We start from the raw sequence: 5760 nt of genomic DNA, 5'->3' as shown, positions 1-5760 counted from the left end.
GTTCTCTGATCCCTTCCTTCTTGACTTGCCATGCCACTCTGCTTCAAAATTTACTTTAATGTCTATTCTTCTTCTTTGCCCTATCTCTAAATGTTAGAGAACCCTAGACCCGAGACCTCTTCTTTTCTCTAGTTATATTTTCCTCCTATGCCATTTAATCCAAATGCATAGCTTACTATCACCTGGAAGTTGGTGACTTCTAAGTCTCTATTTCTAGGCTTGATCTCTATAATAATATCCAATGGTTGGCTTGACATATCTTCCTGTGATAAATGTAAAGTATCTAAAACAGAAGTCTTAATATGTTCCCTTAAAGTCAGTGCTCCCCTAGTCTCTCCTTCTCAGAAAATGTCACTACTACCATTTGGGCAGATACTCCAGACCCAACCCTTGGTTTCTCCAGTAGTCTTAAGAAAGTCGTTTAAGCCCTTTGATCCTCAGTTCATCATATGTAAAATGAAACTATGAGGGGCCTTCAAAAGGATCATGAAAACATGCCATTCTCTTGCTCTCTTTTTTAAACTTCTGCACATATATTTTTATTAGCTATTAATGAAATTTAGAATTTTGCTGGGATCTTCTGGTAAGGATTTTATTTTAATTTTAAAATGCTTTGTCTCTTCAATGAAGCTGTCTTTGGAGTTAGTCATCACTTGCACCGTTTGTCATCATGACTTCAACCTGATATTCTCTTCTTTTGGTCCAGATCCTCAGATTTCAATGTAGCTTCAAGGTAAGGAAAGGTCATTTCCCCACAGTTCAGTATTCTGAAAAATTCCATCTCCCACTGAAAGTCATAGTCCAGGAGTGAAGCAATCAAGTGCTAGAACTTCAGGGCCAATTGGAAAGTCATTATGAACACTTGCATTGGTCAATCTTCCCAGAAACCTGAAAATGCTCAGTTCTGAAAAGGGGACTTCTCTGTGCACATGGGTCATTTTAAGATGATGGGGGCTCAATGAAGGGGGCTGAGACTTGATCACCAAAAATCAGCACAAGGAAAACATACAATAATAAATAATGAGCACTAGAATTCAAAATACCTGATGCTTTAAAGAGAGTTGCCAGTTTTCAGGTCTATTTTGAACACTACATTACAAAAGAACTATTTTTAAAAAATAAAAAAGGATTAAGGGAAATGTAATAAAAAGATAGAAGAATGTCTAAATGTTGAATGATCCCCTGTTTGTTCCTGATAAACTTCAATCCCATTTTCTTCCTCTATTCCCAGTTCTTTTGGAGTGTGATTATCAGCAATTCTCTGTCCTTCAAAGAGAAACCTGTGTTAATTCATTGACACTCCCTGTCTTTGACAGTATGATTCTTTAAGTTTCTTGAGATGTGTTGTCATTTTCACTTTGAAATGTATCTCACTGCTATCCTGTCCAAAGATTTTGAGTTTAATGTCTTATCCTTCTTTTCCTCCAAGTCCTTAAGGTGGAGGTTTTGCCTCCTGGTCAGCCATGGTGGAGGTGACTTCACCCCAGGGTCTGTACACTGCAGTGACCTAGGCCAGGCAGAGTCTTGCTCTAGGGTTTACAAATCCACCCATTGTCCCCCACAGCACATCTCCATGGCTTACTATACTCTTTTAATTCCTGTTTTTCTGTGAACTTTTTGAAGTCTCCTCAGAATATCATTACTCTCTCAGTCTCATAATTGTGAGGATAAGACACCTTGGAAGCCATAGACATAAAGAATTGATTATTACTGATAATATTTCTAAAACTACTCAAAACAGATACCTGTTGTGGCATCTGGTTGTTAGTGGATAATGATAAGGCCATGTTCATGGGATGAATGGAACTTTAGGATTATGTAAAGGTTTCTTATGGTGGAGCGACATGGGAAGGTCAGTGCCTTAGTGTATAAGAAGATGATAGACCAAAGTTGCTGAAGGTCAGAGCACTTCTGAGTTGGGAACTGGCTGGAGCAGAGTGGACGGCCTGACTGTCAACTGTTGTTTATTATAAATTTCCACTTGCATCCTTAGGAAGAAAGAAAACCTGGCAGGCAGCAGTGATTGATTCTGTAACTGAGCATTCTTAAGTCACACACTGTGACTTAATTGCTGTTGAGGTGATTCTGACTTATGGCGACCATATAGGACAGAGTAGAAATGCTCCATAGTGTTTCTGAGGCTATAAATCTTTATGGAAGCAAACTGCCTCATCTTTATCCCTTGTAGCATCTGCTGAGTTTGAACCACCAACATTGTGGTTAGCATCCTTGTTGTTGTTCTATTAAGTGCCACTGAGTCGGCTCTGACTCATAGCGACCCTGTATAGGGTTTCCAAGGAATGGCTGGGGAGCTTGAACTGCCAACCTTGCATTCAAATTGACTTTGCAGTTCCTCACATTAACCCACAGTGCCACGCTGAGACTACTTAGAGTTCTTTTAAGTAAAAATGGAGAGACTTCCAAATGGCAGTGAAGATATTGTAGCTAACACTTGCCACTTCACAGAGGCAAAAACTCAGCAGTAGCAGTAGCTGATTATGCTCTCAGTTATCCTGCCTCTTGTGTATGTGCACAGAACCCTTCTGTATGTGTGTCTATGAAATAGAGGCAGTTCCAGGTTTGGTGCTGTAGGATCAGCAGTGGATGGTGAACCACAAGGTTGGCAGTTCAAATCCATCAGGTGCTCCTTGGAAATCCTATACAGGACAACTATGAGTCAGAACAAACTCAGGGTTTTGACTTAACAGCAACAAAGCTTATACAGTTTTGGGGGTACTTTACAAGAAAAAATACTAAATGACTAATACAAACTTAAGGTGTCAGTGAAAACTTTTTATGCTATTGGTGATACTGTAAGGGAATGGGAGGGGAAGGGCTATTGATGAGGGCATTTCCTACACACTTAATAAACGGCTGAATGCTGTGAGTTCAAATAATGAGGAAGAGTGGGAGTGAAGGAGAGAATAAGATAGAGAGATGCACTGGCTCTAGGAGGTGACGTGTCAGAATGTGTGTGCGGAAGGTGATGGAAACTCTGTTAGGAAATGGAGTAAGTGATTAAAATACAAAAACAAAAAACAGTCAAAGACATCCTAGGAAAAATGAAAGAAAGAGGGAAGCTGGCATTTGATGATATTTTATGGGACCCCTTCATTGACTCTTCTATGAGACGGCATTGATAAGTAATATATGGTCACAGGGGTAGAATGACAAGGTTAATACCTATTAAAGGGCAGGAAGGAAATATCAAAGGAGCATTGGCCCTTTCTCCCACCCTTTTCAAGTGGGAGAATAAAATGATCAGGGTTGGGTTAAGAGGGGACAGGAATAGTGCATCATTTTGGTTTCTGTCAGTGGTTCACATATCTTTGTAGTTTATGAATAATATATTTTTATTCAAGAAATAGGTACATCATGTGTGCATACATAGAACGTTTTACATAAAATGTCATGAGAATCAAGAACTTCCCCCTTATTCTCAGAGAAGAACTCATGATTTATAAACTGCTTTTGTGGGACATAGGAGGGAAGGGCAAAGAATCTTTGTGGAATTACTGAGCATAGGGGATGCTAAGGCTAAGTCCAAGACTATAATATACCAAAGTGCAGGCACCTATAAGTTGTTGTTGTTATGTGCCATCGACTAGATTCTAATTCATAGTGACCTCATAACTTATGCACAATAGAAGGAAACACTGCCTGGTCCTGTACCATCCTCCCAAAGTTTGCTAAGCTTGAGCCCATTTTTGCTGCCACTGTGCCAATCCATCTCCTTGAGAGTCTTCCTCTTTTTTGTTGATCCTCTACTTTACCTAACTTGATGTCCATCTTCAGGGACTGGTCCCTCCAGATAATATATCTGAAGTGTAAGAAAAGATGTCTCACCATCCTGGCTTCTAAAGAGCATATTGACTCTTGACCACATGCTATCTTTTGAAATGGTTGAACGTTGACCATTTATTTTTGGCACAGTGATTCTGTGTATTCTTTTCATCTTCTTTGGATGTTTTCTGAATAATTCAGTATTTTGCCTATAGAATCCTTTAACATTGCCATTTGAGACTTGAATTTTTTCTTCAGTTCATTCAGCTTGAGAAATGCTGAGCGTGTTCTTCTATTTTGGTATTCTAGCTCCAGGTAGTTGCACAATTCATGATATTATTTGACTTTATCTTCTCAAGCTGTTCTTTGAAATTTTTGTTCAGCTGTTTTACTTCCTCATTTCTTCCATTTGCTTTAGTATCTCTACACTTGACAGCAAGTTTCAGAGTCTCTTCTCACATCCATTTTGATTTTTTCCTTCTTTCTTGTCTTTTTAATGACCTTTAGCTTTCTTCTTGTATGTTCTTGATGTCATCCCACAACTCTATCATCTTTGGTCATTAGAATTTAATGCATCAAATCTATTCTTGAGATGGTCTCTAAATTCAGTTGGGATATTATTCAAGGTCATATTTTGGCTCTCATGGACTTGTTTTAATTTTCTTCAGCTTTAACCTGAACTTGCATATGGGCAATTGGTGGTCTGTTCCCTGGCTTTGTTTTGATATGGAACTTTCCAATCATCTCTTCCCATAGATGTTGTCAATTTGATTTCTGTGTATGCCATCTGGTGAGGTTCATGCAGTGCAGTGGTTACAATTCAGGCTGCTAACCTCAAGGGCAAGAGTTTGAAACAACCAGCTGTTTCATGGGAGAAAGATGAGGCTTTCTGCTTCTGGAAACCCTATACAGCCTCAGAAACCCTATACATGGTCGCTATGAGTTGGAAACAATTCCATGACACATAATCACCACCGCCATGTGTTAGAAGGTACATTATTTAGAAGGGACCATTTTTTCCAAACCAAAAGGCACACAAGCAAGCAATGAGATTGCTGTTTATTGTTCTTAAGTGCCTTCAAGATGGTTCTGACTCATAGCAACCCTATATAGGGTTTTTGAGGACTGGCTAGTAGGTGTGAAAAACCAACCTTTTTGTTAGCAGTTCAGTGCCTATCTTACATTGCCACACCAGTAGATACTATATCTGCAATCCCAACTTTCCATGACAATTCTGTTTCCTGAACACATTACAAGGAGGCTGAACTTCCTCAAAGAACGTTATGATAAACAGTCATTGATAAATACTGAAAAGGTACAGGAGATGCAAAATTTATTAGCAAATATGCTGGGCTAAGAATTCTTCTATTTAGTCCTCACTGGCTTTTGTGGTTAGTGAGTAAATGTAGAATAATAGTGGTATTAATTTGTCTTCCTTGTTGTTGTTGTTGTTAGGTGCCATAGAGTCGGTACTGACTCACAGTGACCTTAAGCACAGCAGAACGAAACACTGCCCGATCCTGGGCCAAGCTCACTACTGTTGCCACGCTTGAGTCCATTGATGCTGCCTCTTGGCCAATCCATCTCTTTGGAGGTCTTCCTCTTTTTATCTGATCCTCCACCCTACCAAACATGATATATTTCTCCAGCAACTGGTCCATCCTGACAATTTGTCCAAAGTATGAGAGATGAAGTTTGGCCATCTTGGCCTCCAAGGAGCACTCTGGCTGTATTTCTTCCAAAATGGATTTATTGGTTCTTTTGGCAGCCCATGGCACTTTCATTATTCTCCTCCAACACCATAACTCATAAACATCAATTCTTCTATGGTCTTCCTTATTCACTGTCCAGCTTTCACATGGATATGAGGTTATTGAAAATACCATGGCTTGGGTCAAGCGCACCTTAGTCCTCAAGCTGACATCTTTGCTTTCCAACACTTTAAAAAGGTCTTGTGCAGCAGATTTACTTAATGTA

The 5760-nt window shown here is 39.5% G+C and overlaps 1 pseudogene; it reads right to left on the bottom strand.

Annotated features, from left to right (window-relative positions):
* Positions 1-1129: 1129 nt before the first annotated feature.
* Positions 1130-1465, bottom strand: LOC102836202 (annotated as a pseudogene).
* Between the last annotated feature and the right edge of the window lie 4295 nt (positions 1466-5760).

Source organism: Chrysochloris asiatica, unplaced genomic scaffold (assembly GCF_000296735.1).
Source record: "Chrysochloris asiatica unplaced genomic scaffold, ChrAsi1.0 scaffold00085, whole genome shotgun sequence".
NCBI lineage: Eukaryota > Metazoa > Chordata > Mammalia > Afrosoricida > Chrysochloridae > Chrysochloris > Chrysochloris asiatica.
The sequence above is the reverse complement of the archived record's forward strand: the minus strand, read 5'-3'. Positions and strand labels throughout refer to the sequence as shown.